This window comes from Artibeus jamaicensis, unplaced genomic scaffold, assembly GCF_021234435.1.
Source record: "Artibeus jamaicensis isolate MK-2021 breed Jamaican fruit bat unplaced genomic scaffold, CSHL_Jam_final contig_196, whole genome shotgun sequence".
Taxonomy (NCBI): Eukaryota; Metazoa; Chordata; class Mammalia; order Chiroptera; family Phyllostomidae; genus Artibeus; species Artibeus jamaicensis.
This window is the reverse complement of record NW_026521401.1, coordinates 5,003,127-5,024,875: the sequence shown is the minus strand read 5'-3', so window position 1 is coordinate 5,024,875 and position 21,749 is coordinate 5,003,127. Positions and strand designations below refer to the sequence as shown.

The 21,749-nt window shown below is 42.3% G+C and overlaps 1 long non-coding RNA gene across 1 annotated transcript in view; it reads right to left on the bottom strand.

Annotated features, from left to right (window-relative positions):
• The window catches only part of LOC128628533 (uncharacterized), a 46,638-nt gene extending 26,501 nt beyond the window's left edge, over positions 1–20,137 (bottom strand). Inside the window, exon 1 of the long non-coding RNA XR_008392947.1 lies at positions 20,094–20,137. This is a non-coding gene — a long non-coding RNA (uncharacterized LOC128628533). The remainder of the gene's footprint in view (positions 1–20,093) is intronic.
• Between the last annotated feature and the right edge of the window lie 1,612 nt (positions 20,138–21,749).

The window sequence follows — 21,749 nt, the reverse complement described above, 5'->3', positions numbered from 1 at the left end:
CATCACAAACCTGGGTTGCCCCATCCTGGTAAACAACTAAGGCTTCGCTCCGCTTACTTAACAGCACGAATAGACCAAAAATGGCTCTAGGACAACTCAGAGCCCCAGAACCAATAGATCTAAGCGATGAAGAAATAGCCAGTCTTTCAGATGCCCAGTTCAAAACACTGGTTACCAGGATCCTTACAGAACTGGTTGATTTTAGTCACAAATTAGAGAAACATATGGAAGCTAAACTAATTGAAATGAATGGTAATACAAAGGAAACCAATAGTAATGGAAAGAAAATTGGGACTCAAATCAAGGGAGTGGACCAGAAGGAAGAAAAAAAATGATCAAACAGAAAAGAATGAAGAAATAAGAATTCAGAAAAATGAGGAGAAGCTTAGGAACCTCCAGGACATCTTTAAACGTTCCAACATCCGAATTATAGGGGTAACAGAAGGGGGAAAGGCACAGCCACCAGTGGAAAACTTATTTGAACAAATAATAAAGGAAAATTTCCCCAATCTGGCAAAGGAAATAGACTTCCAGGAAATCCAGGAAGCTCAGAGAGTCCCAAAGAAGTTGGACCCAAGAAGGAACACACCAAGGCACATCATCATTACATTAGCCAAGATTAAAATGAAGGACAGAATCCTAGAAGCAGCAAGAGAGAAGGGGACAGTCACCTACAAAGGAGTTCCCATCGGACTGTCAGCTGATTTCTCAAAAGAGACCTTACAGGCAAGAAGGGGCTGGAAAGAGGTATTCCAAGTCATGAAAACCAAAGACCTACAACCAAGATTGCTCTACCCAGCAAAGTTTTCATTTAGAATGGAAGGACAGATAAAGTGCTTCTCAGATAAGACCAAATTCAAGGAGTTCATCATCACCAAGCCCTTATTATATGAAATGTTAAAGGGACTTACCTAAGAAAAAGAAGATAAAAAAGATGAACAGTGAAAGGACAGCAAACTCACAGTTATTAACAACCACACCTAAAACAAAAGCAAACTAAGAGGACAGCTAGATCAGGACCAGAACCATAGAAATGAAGATCTCATGGAGGGTTAGCAACAGGGGAGTGGGAGGAGGAGAAGGGGGGGAGAAAATAAGTAGCATAGACAGTAGATAGAAAATAGATAGGGGGGAGGGTAAGAATAGTAGGGGAAATACAGAATCTAAAGAATTTGAGACACGTGTTCATGAACTAAAGGGGGAAATGGTGGGGGAGGGGTATGCAGGGTGGAGGGGAATGGAGGGGGGAATAGAGCAAATGTAATGGCATAATCAATAAAATTAAAAAAAATAGTGTTTGGTTATAAGCCAAACAATAGTTTTTAAAATTTTTCAAAAAAAAAAAAAAAAGAAGAAACTTCAATGTATGGTTGTCTCACATGCAACCCCTACTCGGTACCAGATCTGGTCTGCAACCTAGGCATGTGCCCTGACTGGGAGTCAAACCAGTGAACCTTTGGTTCACAGGCCAGCATTCAATCCATTGAAGCACACCAGCCAGGGCTACCATATGTCTTTTAATGAAGCCTTTAATCTTTTTATATTTAAAGGATATTCATGATAAGTACATATTCACTGACATTTACCCACTTTGTACATGTGTTCTTCTCTCTCTCACTTTTTTCCTCCCTTTCTCAAAGCAGTCTCTAGCATATCTTGCAGTGCTGTTTTGGTGGAGCTGTGTTCTTTCAGCCTTCTTTTTCCTGGGAAACTCCTTATTTTACCTTCCATTTTAATTGAGACCTTGCTGAGTAGAGTAGTCTTGATTGCAGGACTTTGTTTTTCATTGCTTAGAATATTTTTTGCCATTTCATTCTGGCTTGTAGTATTTCTGTTGAGAAGTAAGCTGCTAGGCTTATCAGGGCTTCATTGTATGTTACTTCCTGTTTCTCTCTTGCTGCCTTTAAGATTTTTTGTCTTTAAGTTTTGCCATTTTAATTATGATGTGTCTTGGAGTGGGCCTCTTTGGGTTCATCTTGACTGGGATCCTCTGTGCTTTCTGGATTTGTGTGACTATTTCCCCCATCAAATTAGAGAAGTTTCCATCCTTATTTTTTTCTTTCTTTAAAAAATGTATTTTATTGATTATGCTATTACAGTTGTCCTATTTTTCCCCTTCACTCCCCTCCACCCTGCACACCCCCTCCCACCTACATTGCCCCCTTTAGTTCATGTCCATGCGTCACACTTGTAAGTTTTTTAGCTTCTACATTTCCTATACTATTCTTACCCTCCCCCTGTCTATTTTCTACCTGCCATCTATGCTACTTGTTCTCTGTACCTTTTCCCCCTCTCTTCTCCTCCCACTCCCCTGTTGATAACCCTCCATGTGATCTCCATTTCTGTGGTTGTGTTCCTGTTCTAGTTGTTTGCTTAGTTTGTTTTTGTTTTTGTTTTAGATGTGGTTGTTAATAATTGTGAGTTTGCTGCCATTTTACTGTACATGTTTCTTATCTTCTTTTTCTTAGATAAGTCCCTTTAATATTTCATGTAATAAGGGCTTGGTGATGATGAACTCCTTGAACTTGACCTTATCTGAGAAGCACTTTCTCTGCCCTTCCATTCTAAATGAAAGCTTTGCTGGATAGAGCAATACTGGATATAGATCCTTGTCTTTCATGACTTGGAATACTTCTTTCCAGACCCTTCTTGCCTGTAAGGTCTCTTTTGAGAAATCAGCTGACAGTCTGAGGGGAACTCCTTTGTAGGTAACTGTCTCCTTATCTCTTGCTGCTTCTAAGATTCTCTCCTTCATTTTAATCTTGGGTATGTGATTATGTTGTGCCTTGGTGTGTTCCTCCTTGGGTCCAACTTCTTTGGGACTCCCTGAGCTTCCTGGACTTCCTGGAAGTCTATTTCCTTTGCCAGATTGGGGAAGTTCTCCTTTATTATTTGTTCAAGTAACTTTTCCACTTGTTGCTCTTCCTCTTCTCTTTCTGGCACCCCTAAAATTAGGACACTGGAACATTTAAATATGTCCTGGAGGTCCCTAAGCCTCTCCTCATTTTTTTGAATCCTTGTTTCTTTATTCTTTTCTGTTTTGTTGTTTCTTTCTTCCTTGTGGTCCACTCCATTGATCTGAGTCCCAGTTTCCTTCCCATCACTATTGGTTCTCTGTACATTTTCTTTTATTTCACTTAGCATAGCCTTCATATTTTCATCTAATTTGCAACCAAATTCAACCGATTCTTTGAGCATCCTGATTACCAGTGTTTTGAACTGTGCATCTGATAGGTTGGCTATCTCTTTGTTGCTTAGTTGTATTTTTTCTGGAGCTTTGATCTGTTCTTCCATTTGGGCCATTTTTTTTTTTGTCTTGACGCACCTGTTATGTAGTGAGGGGCGGAGTCTTAGGTGTTCAACAGGGCAGGGCAACCATTCCCTGAACTGTGACACTGTATGTGGGGGAGGGGTCAGAGAGGAAACAATGGCACTTGCTCCACTCTCTGCCAGTTTTTAGTCACTTCTGCCACTTCCCCAAGCAAACTGGGCCCTTCTGGTGCTGATTCCCATGTGAGTGGGTTTGTGTACATTCTAGGACCCTGTGGGTCTCTCCAACAAACTCTCCTGTGACCTGTGAGGCCAGGAGAGTCCCGCTGCTGCCTTAACCCCCACAGGTCAAATTGGTGTTTTAAATTGGTGTTTAGAGGCTTTATTTCCCCTTGCTGGGACCCTGGGTTGCGCAGTCTATCTGGTGCCCCAGTTTTGCCTGGTTTATCTGTGAGCAAATGTGGGACTGCCCTGTCCACCAGCCACCCTGTGCACCAGGCCCCTCCACAATGCACTGCCTTGCTGTGTTCACCCACTGCTGCCTTGTGGCCCAGCTTCTGCCAGCCACCTCTTCGCTGTGACCCCTCCGCACCCAGCTGCCCTACTTTGCCCCTCCTATCATTCTGGATGAATGTGTGTACTTTAACTCCTTGGTTTTTGGACTTTCATACAGTTCAGTTTTCTGTCAGTACTGGTTGCTTTTTGTTTCTAATTTTTTGTTGTCCTTCTTTTGGTTGTGTGAGGAAGCACAGTATGTCTACCTATGCCTCCATCTTGGCCAGAATTTTTTAAATTTATTTATTTATTTATTTATTTTGAGAGAGAGAGGGAGGTAGGCAGAGAAACATCAATGTGTGGTTGCCTCTTGCACACCCCACATGGGGGACATGGCTTGCAACCCAGACATGTGCCCTGACTGAGAATCAAACTGGCATCCCCTTGGTTAGCAAAGCAGCACTCAAACCACTGACCTACACCAGCCAGGGCTGTATTTTACATTTTTAAAGAGGCTAAATCTTCAAAATAAATCTAATATACCTCCTACTTCCAAAGGAAAAAATGTAAAAATTGATTCCCATTTCTGTTTATTGGCAGACATTGTTTGGAAATAAACATACTGCAGTTCCCTGAGGGTAAGGGAAGATAGGGGAGTTGTCATTAGAGTATCTCATGTGAAAAAATACAAAAACAACAAAAAGAGAGTTTTTGTTGATTGAAGCTCAGTACCAAAATGTGCTCACATGGATGCTTAAGCAGCTAATGCTGTGCTATGCATTAGCGTAGATGCAGATCATTATGCTACCAGACATAGTTCTGGCTTCAATAGGTCTGCCTCAGGCCAGCCACAGTGTGTGGGTTCTTGACTTTATGTAGGAAAGATTTCACAATAGGAGTCCAGATTACTAAGAAAATTTGTTTATTAATGCTGGGGACAGTGAAACAAGGAAGGGCTTATCATAGAGGAAGCAACAGAAGAGCCTGGGATGGGCTGCCTTAGCTCTCTGGGAAGACTGAGAAAATAGGGTTTTGGGGACAGGCTCAGGAGATTGGCCCAGGGCAAGATACCAGCTGCCCATTGCCTTAGAATTTAGGAGATGTGCACCCATGAAGAAAAAAGTGGGGGAAGAAGAAGGGAATAGTTCAGGCTGCTCCCCAGTTGGAGAGGGCATGAACTAGGTCCTTTTACTTGAGGCTTTTATGTGTTTCTTATAGGCAGGCGGGAATCTTAGGGGAAGTCTCAGGAAAGGGTTTCGGCAGAATATTCATGAGTTTTCCAGGTGTGCCCTTTCAGGGTCATGGTTTTCACTGATGGGTTAGTGTCAGATCAGGGGGTCTTCAGTTATTGTAGTGGGTCCTAACATCACCCAGCTGGTTTTGCTGCTTTTCTGGGCCTGGAGCTGAAATACAACTGAGGCCTAGATGTTATGTCTAGGGAGGTATCTGGTTGTAATTTGCTTGGCCAGTTCGTTGAACAGTCTGTCTCGGTTTTCCTATTCTACTTGCCAAGGAATTTTCCTAGCTTCATATTATCCTGTCTCAATTACAGATCTTTACCAATGAGCATCATGACAGTTTAGGACATCATTTTAAAAAAGGGCCCCAGTGAACTGGACAAAGAGCATGGGGACAAAGATGGTAAAGAACCCAGACATCATACCAGATGAAGAAAGGATATTTAGCCTAGAGAAGAAAACTTTTGCCTTCAGATAAAACCTTCTTCGTAGGATTGCCATGAAAATTAAAAGAGAGATTCTTTTTTTCAAAGTGTGATAATAGTATTGTGGTTAAAGGAAATTGTCCTTATGTTTTAGAGATGCATACTGCCATATTTATCATTGAAATACTATAATGTCCATAATAGATAAGAAAATATTCCATAACAACAGAAATTTGATTATTGTTAGGAGTAAGCTATGAGTATATGGGGTCTTATTGTATTTGTCTGTACTTTTGTGTGTGTTTAAAAATGTTTACAATAGAAATAGACAAAAAACTGTACTTGAAAAATAACTAAATAAAATTAAAAAAATGTTTACAATAGAAAATTAAAAATAAAATATTTTTAAAAATTTATGGAGCAAATATAACAAAATGTTAAATTATTATATATTCAGCAATAATATAACATTATTATATTAATGTTAAATGTTAGATTATTAAATTATTAGTTAAACTTGTTTTCTCTCTTTTCTGTATGTATGTAGGTTTTAAAATAAAAGTTTTACAAAACAATTTGATAAGGAAATATTTGAAGTCACTTGGCATAGTGCCTGGTACATTGTAAGTGCTTAAATAAATGTCAGTGGACTTTTCCTTTCTCCCCAAATATTGGCATGGAAGTGAAGCAGGCTTGGTGTAGCTCCAAAAGGCTGAACAAGAGCCAACAGTAGAAGTTTTGGGGAAGCAGGTTTCATCTTATTTTAATAATTTTTTAACAAGTGGAATTTTCAGCAATGAAACCTGAAATTTCACATCAACAGAGTGTCCATTGCTAGGAATATTTGAGCAGAGGCTGCTTATTTCAATGATGTTAAAGAAGCGATTTTTTAAAATTAATTTTATTTAGTTATTTTTCAAGTACAGTTTTTTGTCTATTTTTCCCATCCCAGCCTCCCCCGCCCCTTGCTCCCCACCTCCCTCCCATTTCCACCCCCCTTAGTTCTCGTCCCTGTGTCCTTCCTATTTGTTCCTCCAAATCCCTCCCCCTTTTTCCCCTTAACTTCCCTTCAAGAAGCGATTTTTTAATTAAGAGGCAATTCGATAGCATCAAGAGGGGGCTCTCAGGTGACCTCTTAAATTCCCTCCATCTCTGAAGTCTTAGGGTTCAATGCAAATGACTGAAATGCCTAGTGCTTTTTCTTCCCCTCCTAGAAGCTGGTCACTGTCTATGCATAGAGAGGCACAGAAAAGACCAAAGAACTCTCCTTATCATTTTCCTCTGTCCTGTTTGTTCTTCACACAAATAAAAGATAAGGATACAGAGGGGAAAGGTAGGTGGGAAAGGGCTCACAAAGGAAGCTTCAGAATCCCCAGTTTGAAGGTCTTGATGGAGCTAACGGGTGATATCTTTACTAAGCTGCAAGGGCCACCAGTTGGGGTCTCTTCAGGCCTTTTTAATTCTCATGATCCCCTGGGAATCTCTGGGCCATGAGATCCCAGCAAGAAAGCAAGACGAGAGTCAATACATTGAAATCCTGGCTCGTGGGGCTAGGATGGACCTCAGGAAATCATCAGGGTAAGTTCCCTGCATTTGGGAAGATGAAGCATTATTATTTATCCCATTTTATAGGTGAAAAAACTGAGTCTCAATAAGGTTAAGTGATATGCATAAAGTGACAGAGCTTTTAAAGTACAGGTGTGTATTGGAAATGATCGTCAAGGAGAGACAAAAGCCATATCTCCAATCCCAATGTGGTATATTCTTCCCACTCTAGCATGAGTCCATTATTAGCATCTGAGGATAGCATCAAAGCCCCAATTTAGCTCCCCCAACTCCAGCATCTTCCTGGTCCCATGTAGTACATAGATCTGTTCATCTATACTAAAGAGCTTCCTGCAAATTAAGAAGCTAGGGGTGCAGGTAGAGAGGTTGAGTTAAATAGGAACATCACATATTCACCGATAGAAAATGATATTAAGTGATCAAAAGGGGGTAAAAGGTACACTGAATTAATTCAAAGCCCAAGATTCTAGGCTGAGTTTCCTCAGGGCCAGCATGGTCGTAATACCCAGCAAAGTCCTCATGAGAAGGGCCAAGGAGAGGTACTGGGAGTCAAGAGCAACTTCAACTTATATCTCTCCTCTCATGACATCTGGTGGGCACCAGGTCAGCAGTGCTGAGCTGCCTTGGCCAGGACCCCTGTCAGAAAGTAGATGGTAGGAGTCCTCCTGGCGCCAGCCCTCTGTCTTTCCACCTCTAAGCCTGCAGCCTTGAAGGCCCCACTGATTTGCATAGCTTTGGCAGCACTGGAGTGTGAGTTTGCCTGGGGAGTTATTCTCTGGGTGAGGGAGGTGGCAGCACAAGAATGAAGAACCGTTCCAGCAGGATTTTTCACTTCTGCCTAGTAAACAATATGAAGAGCATTCAGCAATGAGGCTGAACCTCTCCCATTTCTGAATTACTTCTCCTCTCACAAGGTCCACTCCCAGTATAACCCAGTAAGGCTTCCAGCGATACTTTATGGCCACTTCGCAACTTCCTGGCACTTCCTTGGATGGCAATTATTAAAGTCACCAGTACCTTGGAAACACTCCTGGGCAGCCAGCCACCAGGGCAAACCAAGGGACTTCCCAGTGCAGTCATTTAAACCAGTCCAAACAGTTTTTTCCAGGACTCTGAAACACACCATGCCTACCTATTTTGTCCTCCTAGGAACTAGAAAATATTGCCTAGTGATCAGAGTTTTGTATAGACACTACATGGTAAACTGATCTTGAGGGTGACTTCAGCAGCTATTTCACACTGAACTTTGGACAAGTGGCTTAATCTCTGTAGCCTTCAATTTCCATTAATTATTAAAACAAGAAGTTTCTGTCTGCATTCCTGCTATCTTATGCCCAGGAGTGAGAAACCATGAGGACCCTGAGGATGACCCTGATGCCAAATGAAGAGCAGGACACAAGAGGATCTGTGATAGACTGTGGGAGAGCACTGGGAGAGCTGGGAGACTTGAGTTTCAGTTCTCCACTAGCTGAGAGTCCTTGGTCAAGTCACTTTACCTCTAGGGGTATAGAGAACAATAGCAAAAATGCAGCATGCATACAAGCCATGCCCAGGGAAGATATTATGAATGGATCCCTGCACCCTTTTCCTTTTCCTTTTCCTAAACTCAGTGCTCAGTGAATCACTAGTAATCAGGATTAGCTCTCCTGTAGAAACTCATTTACTCTCCCAGGACAAGATGTTCTCTCAGGTTCCCTCTACCTCTGAAGGTCTATGGACTTGGAGATTTTCATGATTTGAAGCAGAGTAAACATGACTAACCTCAGGGCTTCCTTGAGACATGGCCTATGCGAGTATCCTGATGACTTTTCCACATGTGCAGTCATGAGATGGAACCCCTAGGTCTTGCTCTTCAGTACCTTCCCACAGATATCAAGAGCCTGGGGCCATGCCATGGAGGACAGGTACTCCCAGCTTCCCTCTGAAATTTGTCATGTCAATCATTGATCAGTGAAAGGGTCCTCACCAAGGTCTTCAAATTTTTTTAGGAAATACAATCCTCATTTCTTCTCAGTCTGAGCTATAGATGGGCCTCTCAGGGATTCCCTGCATTGCCCCCTTATCTCTTGCCAGATATATGCTGATGCTGTGGTCATCACTACAACTGCCCAGGATGATTTCCTGTGGTCAGGGGCTAACTTGAAGAAGCATCCTGGGCAATCATGCCAGGTCCTAGGAAAAGAGGTCAGCGAGTCAATCCAGGGTGGCAACATATGGGGCCAGAGGAGCCAGGTTCCCCACTAAGGTCTCAACTCACAGTACTCTGACCCTGGAAAAACAACAACAACAACAGAACACCTTTAAAAAAAACTTTGTTAAATAAATCCAGGGTTGCGGTTGTATCCAGTGCATATGTCTCAGAGAAGCAACTCAGCTGATATTTTTCTATCAGAATATTTTTGTGTCTGATGGGAGCATAGAGATTCCTGGCATTGTGCATGCCATTTATAGATGAGGAAACTGAGTTCCACAGAGAAGTGAGGCGCTAAAGGTCATACAGGCAACAAATAGCAAAGCAGGAACAAGTCTCTAGAGTTCCATGTCTAGACTTGACTCTCGACATAACAGCCCACAGCACCCTTTCACAGTCAACTTCAGACTAGCACCCTCTCCACTCCTCACCCAAACTTGAAAGAGGAAGAGGTTCAAAGTGGTTCAAGATCAGTAAGAGACCAAGAGCTTGTATCCTCACTCTCTTTCCAGAGTAGAGTGAAGCAAGGTAAAAAGGGGTGGGGAAGAAGGTCAGGGGAGCTACTAGAGGAGGCATGTGGTCAGGATCTGGTTCTCATGCAGGCATGCAGATATGCTCTGTGCAGCTGAGAGGGGCATGTGTGTAGTAAGAAAGCTTAGATGAGAGATGTTATCTCACATTTGTAGAATAACTCACACTTCAAAAAGCTGCCTAGGTATATTCTCCTTTAATTTATTCCTCACGACTCCTTTATAAATAAGGAAACTGAGGCTGGGTCATAGCATTAGAGCTGGAGGGGAGGGAAAGAGCTCAAATTTTAATGACCTGGTTCCTGGGCCAATGTGCTTGCCAACATGCATGGGTCATGATGACATGTACAGGGTTTCTTCTTTTGATTTGCAGTGTACTTTCATATCCTTGGTGTACTTTTCATAATCCTCATCCCACCTTTGAGGTCTACAGGGCCAGAACTACAGAACTCCTGTTTTGCCAGAGATGTCACACAGCCATCTTCTGCCCCCAGACACTGTGTCCCTTCCCTCAAGTGGTATAATGCTATCAGGGTCATGTCTTCCTCTCCTCTGTGGGGTCTGTGTTCCTGGGGCTGGATGAGCCACTTCTGAGGGAATGGTGGTGGGAAAATGGGAAACTTTGTCCAACAAAACAACAAACCAGAACAAAAGATGAAGGACTTGCCTCTGGAGAAAGGGCTCCTAAAGAAACATTGGTTTCAAACCCTGACTGTGACCTTGGGAAAGTCATTCCCTTTTTCTGACCCTGATCTTTTCCCCCATAAAATAGGAGACTAGGAGTGGATCAGAGAATTTTAAAACATTTGGCAGCAAAACACTGTTTTCAAATAATAAGAATAATTAATAGCCGACATTTATTGAGCATTTACTATGCACCAAGCTCTGTAGTAAATATTTTATAAATATGACAGCATTTAATCCTCACAACAACCCTATGAGTAGGTGCTCTTATTAGTCCCATTATGCAGATGAGAAAAGGTGAGTCTCAAAGGGGTTAATCAACTTGCCCAAGGTTACTGATTAGTAAATCACTGAGTAGAAACTGATACCCATGTCCATTCACCAGCTAAAGCTGTCCATACCACACCATACTATCTCCAAAAACTTCACAGGGAGTTGATACTGCAACTCAAGGGTTAAAAAAGACCTTTAGCTTTTCCAAAACTATAAATATCCTCTTGTCTCATTGACTCCCATCTCAACACTGGGTCCTAGGAGGAGGTCATTGCTCTGTCAGTTCTCTCCCCTTCTTTCTGCCATGACCTTACTTCTTGAGAAGTAGAGACAAACTTGAGTCAAGATGGACACCAGGAGACCACACTGGATTCAGGTGACATACACCTCCACCTGGGTGGGCCTTCAGTGGAGTGACCACTAAGCTTTGATAACTGCTCCTGGAGTCCTTAGCTGAAGTATGCTTCTTGCTCCTAAATATAAATGAATATGACAGTGTGTTGGCTGTGAGTGAATGAATTCACAGGCAGGTCTATTGAGGGGACAGCCTGTATTTCTAATTGAGTTTCCCTGGATTAGCTGCTGGGTCATTGCCCTATCATGTGGACAGTTTGTCCTTCTGATAATAATACTAGCAAATAGCATTACTCTATGGGAGGCTCTATTGCCTCCCATAGGAAATAGAAGGATCAGAGTGTGTTCAGAGATCACAACATCTCTTAGAGTTAGAAGTGATTTTAGAGACCCTCAAGTTCATACCCTTCAACTAGTGCACAAACTCAGGTCCAAAGATGGGAAACTGAGATGACTTGTCCAAGAGCACAGATTAGTGGTATAGATGAATTCAGAATCCACCTGTCTTGACACCTCCTCAGCCAAACAAGAAAGTATAGACGGTCTCACCAATTTCACACTCACCAGAAGAAGGTAAGTCAGGGCCCAGAACTAGAACTCACTCAATGGTTCTCATGAGCTCAAGCATCCTCAGGACACTGAGAGGTAAATTGAGTCCAGGGGCAGGAGGGGATAAAGACCCAGTTCATTGATCCTAATACCCAGCCTAGCCAGACCACCAGCAGATCTCCAGGGTCTTCAGATAGGTGGCAGGGAGCCAACTAAGTGCTGCTTCCCATTTAATAACTTTGAGCCAAAGCAGACTTTTGCTAGCTACCTTAACCCCTTTTGTCCAGGCTTCCCTCCACAAAAAAACCTTAATCATCCTCATTTGAATTTCAAATGGCCTCTCCCCACTCCCCCTCTCTGTCCCAACAGGCTTTGAGGCAGGGATATGGAAATTCACCTAGAAATATGGAAATCACCTTCCTATGCAAATCAAATGTTCAGACCCTACCATCATAGCCACCACTGAGTCTCCTTTCTTTTCGGCAACTGTCTCTGACTTCCAGCCTGAGTAGGCTTGGAAAGGGGTGGAGGGGTGTCTGTGTAATCCCCCTGCTGGGGAGGCCTTACTGCAGGTAAGTAGGGTACCCCTAACCAAGGTGCTCAGCAGAATCCAGATCTGCCAGGCTGCCTGCCTGTACCTCTCTGGCAAACCTGAACTGGGTACACCTAAGTAAGGTGAACTGCTGTCCCCCACCCTGCTCTGGGCTAATCCAAGAATAGGCTAGATGGTGGTAGGAAAGTTCTGAAGTCTAGACAACACATAGCAATGCCCTTACTCTGAGGGCAGGAGAGGGACTACCTAAGGGGTCTTTGGAGGTGCCAGTGCCAGGAGGTGAAAAGCACAGCATGAAACCTGTATGTAAAATGTCATGCAAATTAATACCTATTATTTTTGAAGTCAATAGCACTGGTGCTTTTGGGGAGATGCCTGCAACTCAGTTTCCCATGCTCCTGGCTTGGTACAAAAGCTTGACTTCCCTCCCTGAGTCTCTCAGGGTCCTGCTGTTATGCACGGAGCACCCTCCTCCCACTTCCGGCACTGAGCACTAGTCCCTGGAGGTGCCAGAAGGGGACTTTGAAGTATCTGTGGCTGAAGTACCTTAGAAATGAAATTTAGCCTTTGTGGGTCTCTTCATTCTCTGATCCTGGCCTTCCCTGCCAGGTTCTCCTCAGGCTCTAGTAAGGGGGAAACAGCCTCAACTGGAATGACTGTATACAGCTTCCCTTTGAAGAGCACTTAAACTGATTATTTTCCCCCTCTCTCAGACCAAAGGCTGTGGGGAGCAGGAATAAGAGAGAAGCTAGACCAAGCTTCTCCCCTCAGCAACTCTTCCTAAAGGTGGGTCATTCTAGGCAAATCCCTTGCTTGGGAGAATGATTTAAACTCAAGAAATCCACCATCAGAAGCTATCTGAGACTCCAATTTCCATTTCCAGACACCTGTTTAGCTTCCCAAGCCCCCTCAAGGATCTAAGCCTGTCTGTGACAGAGCAGCCTGAACCAGAAAGAAAGACTTCCAGTGGGTACACCCCTCAGCCTTCCAGAGGGTTGTGAGATGGGGATTTTGTGAGTGTGGGTCTAGTCTCTGTGTGTGTCTTGTAGGATGGGGTAGAACAAAATGTAACTACATTTCATTGTAGTTAATGCCTGGATTTTGGCTGCTCCTGAAGACCCTAGAACATCCTAATTTTGTTACTGATTTTACTTTAAATTCTTTTTCCACTTACTTATCACTTTTACACACCAGATGTTCATTGCCCTAATTGTTTCTTGAGGAAGAGGATGGACCCAAGACACCAGAGGCATTTATTCACAGCTGGGGATGAGGGGTATTACAATTTTTGTGACTTAGTAAAGGGATGAGGCCCAGGAAGCTGCAGTGGCCTGAATCTCTGGATGTTCCTCAAAACCCAGTCTCTCAGCCTCTGTGTAGGTACTGTCGCCCCTGTCAGCAAAGGATAGCCTGGGACCCTCTTTCCTAGTGGATCTCCTCTCATCACTCTAACAATGCCCACAACAGGAGTAGAAGGAATATAAGAAGGTCTTAAGATGTACCCAGGGTCTGCTGTAGCCATTCCTCATGGAATGCTGAAGAAAGGGATATTTTGATATACACTGCAAACTCCTCCAAGGCAGAGCACCTCAGTGTACTCCACTGTCCATGGCCGGTCTGTGAACTGTCCATTAAGGTGTGAGATCCAGTATGTAAAAATACAGAAAGTAAGAATTTAGAAATGTTAAGAGCACCCCAAGCACTTGATTAGTGGGCTCTCCCTGTTGCTGCAGGTATAGAGCAATTTGGGTCCTGATAAATGTGTGTGGTAGGTGCTAGCTGTGTGCCAGTCCTGAACAATCAGACCAAGTACTGGTCTATGAAAGTATTGGAAGTAAAAGACCCATGCACTTCAGACTGTTTGACAGGCTGTGCTCTAAAGAATGACCACTAATGAAACTAAGTGGAGCTCAGATTGGTAAAGACAGCACAGGGATACCCCCTACTAGGTCCATAAATTCTTTCCCTTTTAAGTTGAAAATAAAGGAGGTCCATGTTCTTCTGGGGGCCAAGGAGATGGCAACAGGATGGATGGTGGGAGGAGCATTTCCTTCAACGGACCTCCAAAAGGAAGAAGAACTGATACCAGGCAGGACTAGCCCGGCCATCCACAGCTCATCTGAGCATTATGGTCCTGCCTTGTCTACCCTGTGGGCTTGGGTTTGGGAATCTATGAACAAAAAAGTAAATTTTACATGAGTTTTAAGGTTGTGGTACAGGTGTGACAGGTTGTTGCAGCTATTTTATTTGCTAAGGTTCTCTGAGTGCTAGAGGTAGATAGGGGATTTCTAACAATCCAGGCTGTTCTTCTGAGATCTCGAGCACACAGAGCCATAGTATGAAGCCAATGTGGTCAGTGAGACCTTCTAATCTCCCTGTCACAGAAAATGGACACAAGATTGGATGGAAGCCACTCTGGTTTGACAAGGTTAAAGTCAAAGGCAATGGGCTTATGGTGCAGCATGACTGTCTTCAGTGAGAGATAAGAAAGCACTTCCAGGCACTGAGGATTATATCCTACAAGAACAGTTGGCCAAGAGAAATTGTGGGGTTAGCTTTTCTTAATAGTAGAGGATAGATGAAGGGAAAAATATCTCTAAGAACAGTAGAATTGTAAAATTTTCCAGAGATGGTTTTAAAATGTCTCCAGAGGAAGACAGAGGTATAAACAAGATGTCCTCTCAGAATCCTTCCAACCTCAGAAATTCATATCAGTCTGCCTGGATGTCTTGAGAGATCATACCTTCATTTTTCTCTTTCAGAGAGGTAAGAGATGGAGTAAGTACAGACTGAGGTACAGGACCAGAGTCAAAGCTCAAATCCTGAGGACCATTCAGCCCACACCCTTCATTCTACTCCTGCAGCAAATCCAGGGCTCAAGCAAGTTTGTCCCAAAGCATTCAGTCAAAGCTCTTATATCTTGTTTCCTGAATGTTTCCAATAATTATCAACCTAGTAATAGATTGTATCTGTAATGTGGTGTACACTTTACAAAGCACACACTCTGTCTTTTAATCATAAACTGGAGGGTGCGTGTGTATGTGTAGGTAGGTACACATGTGCCTCACTTAGAAAGGGCTGTCAATAGGATACTCTTCTGCACTTCCCTTCAACTCTTCCCTCACCCAAAAGTACTTCCTAGATTTCTTCTGTGTTCCATGCCCTTGAAAGGATAGTTTCATTTAAGTATTTGTAGTGAAAAATGAAACTCATCTCTAAAGCCTTCTGCCTGTTTCTGCCTGAATCTTTGCCTTTGGGTCATGATGAGACATATTTTCTTTATCCTCAACTTTTTGTCCTGGGGACTGAGTACAGGTAGAGACAAGGAGGCCCTGGGAATGCAATGACTGAGAAGGAATTTCTAGTCTTGGGTCGATACTCATTCTTTTTTGAGACCTTATGAGAATCACTAACCTTCCGGGATCCCTTATACAATTATGCTTATTCCTTCTTAAAACCATGTTGAAAGCTCCCAGAGTTAAGTGGAGAGACTTCCTGCACAGGTTCCCCAAACAGCTATCTTGCCTTGGTGGTCCTTCTACCACCAAGGGTGGGACAGGTGTTAGTCCTTCTACCACACAGACAGGACAAAGGAAGCCGAAGAAGAAGGGCAACAGAAAGAGGAACTGACAAAGCCCCATTCTCCCTGACTTCTAGCTCTTCTTTTCTTCCTCTGGGCTTTCCTTATAGAGAGTAGGACAGATCTCTGAGCAGGACAAGGGTGCCAAGGCATTTGCTCCATTGTCATCTGGGTTTGCAAACCCACCCCATATCCTTTGTCAAATGGGGTGGCAAGGTGGGACAGGAGTTGGTGTATTGGTGAGGCTGTTTCAGGATAAGAGATGGGAAAGAGAAAGTCCTCTCAGATGTTAGATTCTCACCCTCCTCAGAAGGGAGTGACATGACCCCAGCCCTTTCCCTCTCTTCCCCAACAAGTATATTTTGGACCCAGATAGGGCTTTGCCTCCTGAACTATACCACCCCACCTTCCAGGCATTTGGCTCCCCTCTAACTCCAGTCATCAGTGCCACCATCCATAATCTTTTCATCTCCCCTGCTGTAGCCACTCTCTTGTATCCTTTGTCTGGCTCCCCATGTTGGTCCCCAGTCTTCCCACCACCATCTTTGAATAGGAAGTCACTAGAAAGACCCAGGTTTAATTTTGTCATTTACAAGATATGTGATATTGGAGAAATCAGCTAACATTCTTTCTCATCACCATCCTCAACTTCCTCATCTGCAAAGTGGGATACAACATCTCCCCACACAGAATTGATGTCAAGGCCAAATGCATTGTGTTTGAATGTATTCCTCCAGATACAAGTTGATACCATTATACACTCCGCCAAGGGATTTCTGCATTAAGAGAAAGGCCCTGTGAGTACAAGATTGATTCTTCATCTTTCTGAGCCCAAGGTATAACCCAAATGTGCTCTACAAATGTTGACTAGAGGACTACCAGCCAGGTCAGAGAAGAGGACTAGAGACAGAACATAGCAAGGCAGATGGAGCTGTCAGATGAGAGAATGCTGAGAATAAAGATGAAAAGAAGGAAATGTGAGGGGCTGAGGAGGATAAGGTGGAGAGGGAGAATTTGACATTGAGAAAGGCTACTTGTAAACATAGAGTGTGGAAACTGATAGGAGAGAATTTGGAAAAGTGGAACCATGTACATACCTTTTAAAATTCAGTCCTTAGAGATTATACAAACCCCTTCTTTATAAGGAGAAAAATAAAGGTCCAGGTGAGAGAACACTTACCCAATAGTCTGAAGGGAGATCATGGCAGAGCCTGGGGTTTAAAGCTGTGTGACCCTGGGAAAATTAGTTTCTCATCCTAAGCCACAATTTTCTCATGGATAAAAATGGGAATTGTAAGAATAAAAAATGAGATGATGTATGTAAAATTTTGGATAGATATATATGTGCCCAGGTATGGAAAGGAGGCTCCATGAATGTAAAATGCTCTTTCCCTCCTTTCTCCTGAGCCTATCAGATTTGTACAACTCTGAGTTTGAGGCTATGCTGAGACCAGTGTGGTCAAAAGTCATACAGTTAGCTGCATAGGTATATGGGGGTTGTCAGTTACATACCCGGGGTATTACATTTTGAAATGTGTGTTTGGGTATATCCTTATCAACAACTCAATTGACAGCAACAAAAAATGCTGTCAGCCTACAAAAAAAGTAAAACTAACAACAGGTAGGAGGTAAAAGAAATTGACAGAAAAGCTGATAATACAAATATCTAGAAACAGCTTGGCTTCAGTCCTCTGAGGGGTGTAGAAAGAGCACTGGACAGGGGATTGGGAGCTTTCTCTGGTCCCTAGTGCTGTCATACTCTGAGGCCTTGAGCAGTTTTTCCTCCAACTATGCTTTAACTAAAGGATAAGCAGAAAGAAAGGAAAAAAAGACCTGCCCTGCCAGGTGTCTATCAACCAGGAGGTCCGTGTCTACATCTGAAAATGCTCTCTTGTGCAGTCTGGGCCAGTGTGGATAGGAAAAGTCATCTTTCTCAGCTCCCCTTCAACTTGTGCCTTTTGGGGATTTTATGTAATATAGAGGGTGCTCTCAGGGAGCTGGGGCTTTTTAGGTCATCTTTGTTTATAGTTCCTTTAAACCCAGACACAAACTCCTTATTTCATGCACTGCTGGGAGGGGAAATCTGCCTTTTAAAAAATCCAAAGAAAGCCATAAAACCAAGTTGGTAACCACTGTGACTCATAATAAGCTCTCCTCTTTAAAAAAATGAGTAAGAATGACTTTCCAGGAAGTTTGGTTACTCTAATTTACTACCTCTTTTTTCTTGCCCTTAAAAACATGTCGTGATTTGGCAATCACCTAAGTATGGATGCTACCAACCACTGAGCTGAGTCCTGTACGTGAAAGACTAGGATTGGAGAACTTCCAGACAACATGGACTTCACCGTCTCCTTGGAGTTAAGGAGCCATACAGAATCATTTACTGAATAGTGAAAGGAGAAAAATCAACCTGTGGGGCTGACCCACTTGGCCTGAATGAAGGGGGGAAGGGCACCCCAGCTACCTGTAGTCCCAAAGCACTAAACAGTGATGATCATTCTGTATACTACAGAATCACAGAATCCTAATGATGCCATTAGAGGTAATGATGATCACAGCTGCCACTGTGCTAAGGCCTTTAAACATAATCTCAGCTAACTCTCAACCCATTCCCAAAGAAGTGCATAAACTGTTCCCCTTTTCAGAAGAGACAAGGCTAAATTAACTTTTCAGATCATGCAACCAGTAAGCAGCAGGGCTGTGATTTTTATCCCAGGTTTTTTATTCTAAATCCAATCTTCAAAGGTCATCTCTTCCTGCCTTCTAAAGAGGCAAAGTGGCTGGTCTAAGGTCACATATTGAATTGGCAGTAACCCTGGGATGATAGTCAAATTCCAAAAGTTCCAGTTTATATCTGGATTATTTCTCCTTAGAACCTAATCTGTACATAGTTCCCACAGTCCCAGATAGGAAGTCAGAACTTGCTGGGACTGTCAATAATACCTTAACCTTCCTAATCCCAACCTAGGATTTGAACTCCCTCCCTCTCCTGGTTCACCTTTCAGGGTTCTGTGTGGCTCCTTCTTATCCCCAACATAACTTGGTTATGTAACTAATAACAGAGCATGAGTTCCAGCCTGCTAAGTGTGGTCTTATTCCCACATTAATATTCTCTTAGCCATGTCCCCATGTATCTGGGGCAATATAACCTGTCCAAGTGAACATAGTTGGTTCCAGCCTACCAGTAAAGGGTGACCCAACTTCTCCTGAATCCTAGCTTCTACACTTGAATTTTTTCCTAGAACAGTGTCAGAGCCTAAACTATGCCTGCCTATCAGTCTCCAGTTGGACTGGGGTTTTTGAGATTGGAGAGAATTTTCTTCTCAACTAAGAAGAACAGGTGTTCCACTTCACAGAATCTTAAGAAAATATACTCTGATAATAATTCAACAGCAAAATGAATACAACTGACCCATATTCTCCTAGTTCAGCAGTCTGTATACATGAAGCAAATTATGAAGCCTGTAGCTCTACCTGTGCAAATAGATACTGTTTTAACATTAAATGGGGGCAGAAAAGTTTATGGTAAATGCATCTTGCAGATGCCCCACTCCCCAAGACCCCAATTATTTTTGTACCTTATCCCAAGTTTTTTAGTTTTAAGAGTAAAACTAGGCTGTACCTGAAGACCTATAAAAAGATTTTAGCTCTGAAGGACTCTGATTTTCTTCCACTTCTAATTTTTACATCTCCCATGATCCAGATGAAAGACTAATTGAAGCCTTATTGGGATGCTTTTAAAGGTATTTGGTGGTGTTACAATTTATACTCATCTCTCTCTCTGAGTTATTTTTAATTATATAGAGTTTTCAAACCAAGGGTTGGACTATAAAGTTAAAAGCAGACAGGTATGAAACTTTCTTCTCAATTCTTTCCTGTCTTCTTTTTCTTCTTCATAAAGTAAAGTCATCTCCAGCCACCAAGTTTATTTACCATCCACATGTGCATGGTATCTTTGGTTATTTCCATGATTAGGACTATTGAGAAATCTGGGGTTAAAAGGCTGTATTTCCCATCTACTAGACAAGTTCTGCCTTCCGTCAGTCAGTAGCAGTTGGGAGCACAGCCTGCCACTTTTAGGGGTGTTGGAATTGTGCATCAAAAAGTGAAACTTCTCCCTAATTGTTCTGTTTTGTTTTTAAGAATGTGGCCCTTTTCTAGCCTAGCTTCAGAGGTTTTGTTCCACTGTAGACCAGTATGTACTGTTCAAAGGCTGCAGTGCCATATCCCATGTCTCAGAGAAGTCCGTCATTTCCTAGGCCCCAGCTTTTGGATCTGATTGGCTAAAAGACCACAGAAGAGATACCACATGGCTTGAAGGTTTTTAACAGTTCTTTCCCACCAGCTGTTTTTATTTACCCTTCCCCAGAAGAGAAGACCCTTACCTGTCTCCACTTGGCTGAGAGCACTACGAACATCTGTGGAATCTGCTACATCCCCACTCATCTTGATATCTACAGGGAAAACACACCTAGGTCACAATTTTTCTTGCTATGACATATTTGGCTTTAATAGCAAAGATGAATGTGTAATTACAACAACCACCAGGCTTTCAAATTCCTAACTTCTGAACACCCAATTAGAATATTCTTAAACTCTGGGCATGTATCCCATCCTCCCATGCTTGGCTCCTTTCCCTTGCCTTTCTTTCTCCTTTCTCCCATGCTACTACAAGGTCTCTCACTTTTTGCATTATTTATCACCATTTTCTTCTATTACCAGGCACTGTAGGTAAAAATGTAACAAGGGTTGGGGTATAGCAGAGGTGGGGGAGATGCTTCCAATTCTAAATCCTCATGTCATTTTGCATTTGGGGAATTGATTTTCATTAATTAATTTTTTCCATGGTTAATAATTTTTTATTTTTCAATACAGTTGACTTATAATATTATATTAGTTTCAGTTGTACAACATAGTGATTAAACAGTTATATCTTACAAAGTGATCACCTGATAAATCTAGTACCCATTTGACACTATACATAGTTTTTACAGTATTATCAACTATATTCCCTATGGTGTGCTGTACATTCCCATGACTATTCTGCAGCTACCAACCTGTACTTCTTAATCTCTTCACCTTTTTTTACCTATTCCCTCAACTCCCCTCCCATCTGGCAACTGTCAAAATTGTTCTCTGTATCTATGAGTTCGTTTCTGTTCTGCTTGTTTATTTTATTTTTCAGATTCCACATATAATTGAAATTATGTGGTACTTGTCTTTGTCTAATTTATTTCACTCTGCACAATACCCTCTATGGCCATTGATGTTGTTATAGATGGCAAGATTTCATTTTTTTTAATGGCTGAGTCATATTCCATTATACATAGGCACTGCTTCTTTATCCATTCACCTATTGATGGACATTTAGGTTGCTTCCCTATCTTGGCTATTGTAAATAATACTGTAATGAACATATGGATGCATATGACTTTTCCATTTAGTATTTTGGGTTTCTTCAGATAAATACCGAGAAGTGTAATGTTGGGTCCTTCTGTGACTATTGTTATAGGCTTTGTTTCAAAGTCTATTTTGTCTTGTAAAAGTATTGTTATCCCAGCTTTAAAAAAAATTCCATTTTCATGAAATGTCTTTTTCCATTCCTTCACTTTAGTCTGTTTGTGTCTTTCTATCTGAAGTAACTTATAGACAGCATATGAGGGTTTGTTTTCTTTTTAAAAAAATATATGATCAATTATGCTATTACAATTGTCCCATTCCCTCCCCCATCCCTCTCCATCCTGCATGCCCCCTCCCATTAGCATTCCGCCACTCCTTGGTTCATATCCATGGGTCACACATATAAATTCTTTGCCTTCTCCATTTCCTATACTATTCTTAACCTTCCCTAGTCTATTTCGTACTTACCATTTATGCTTCTTTTTCCTTGTTCCTTTTCCCCCATTCTCCCCTCTCCTCCTTCCTGCTGCTAACCCTTCGTGTGATCTCCATTTCTGTGTTTGTGTTCCTGTTCTAGTTGTTTTCTTAGTTTGTTTTGGTTTTTAAGTTCAGTTTTTGATAGTTGTGAGTTTGTTGTCATT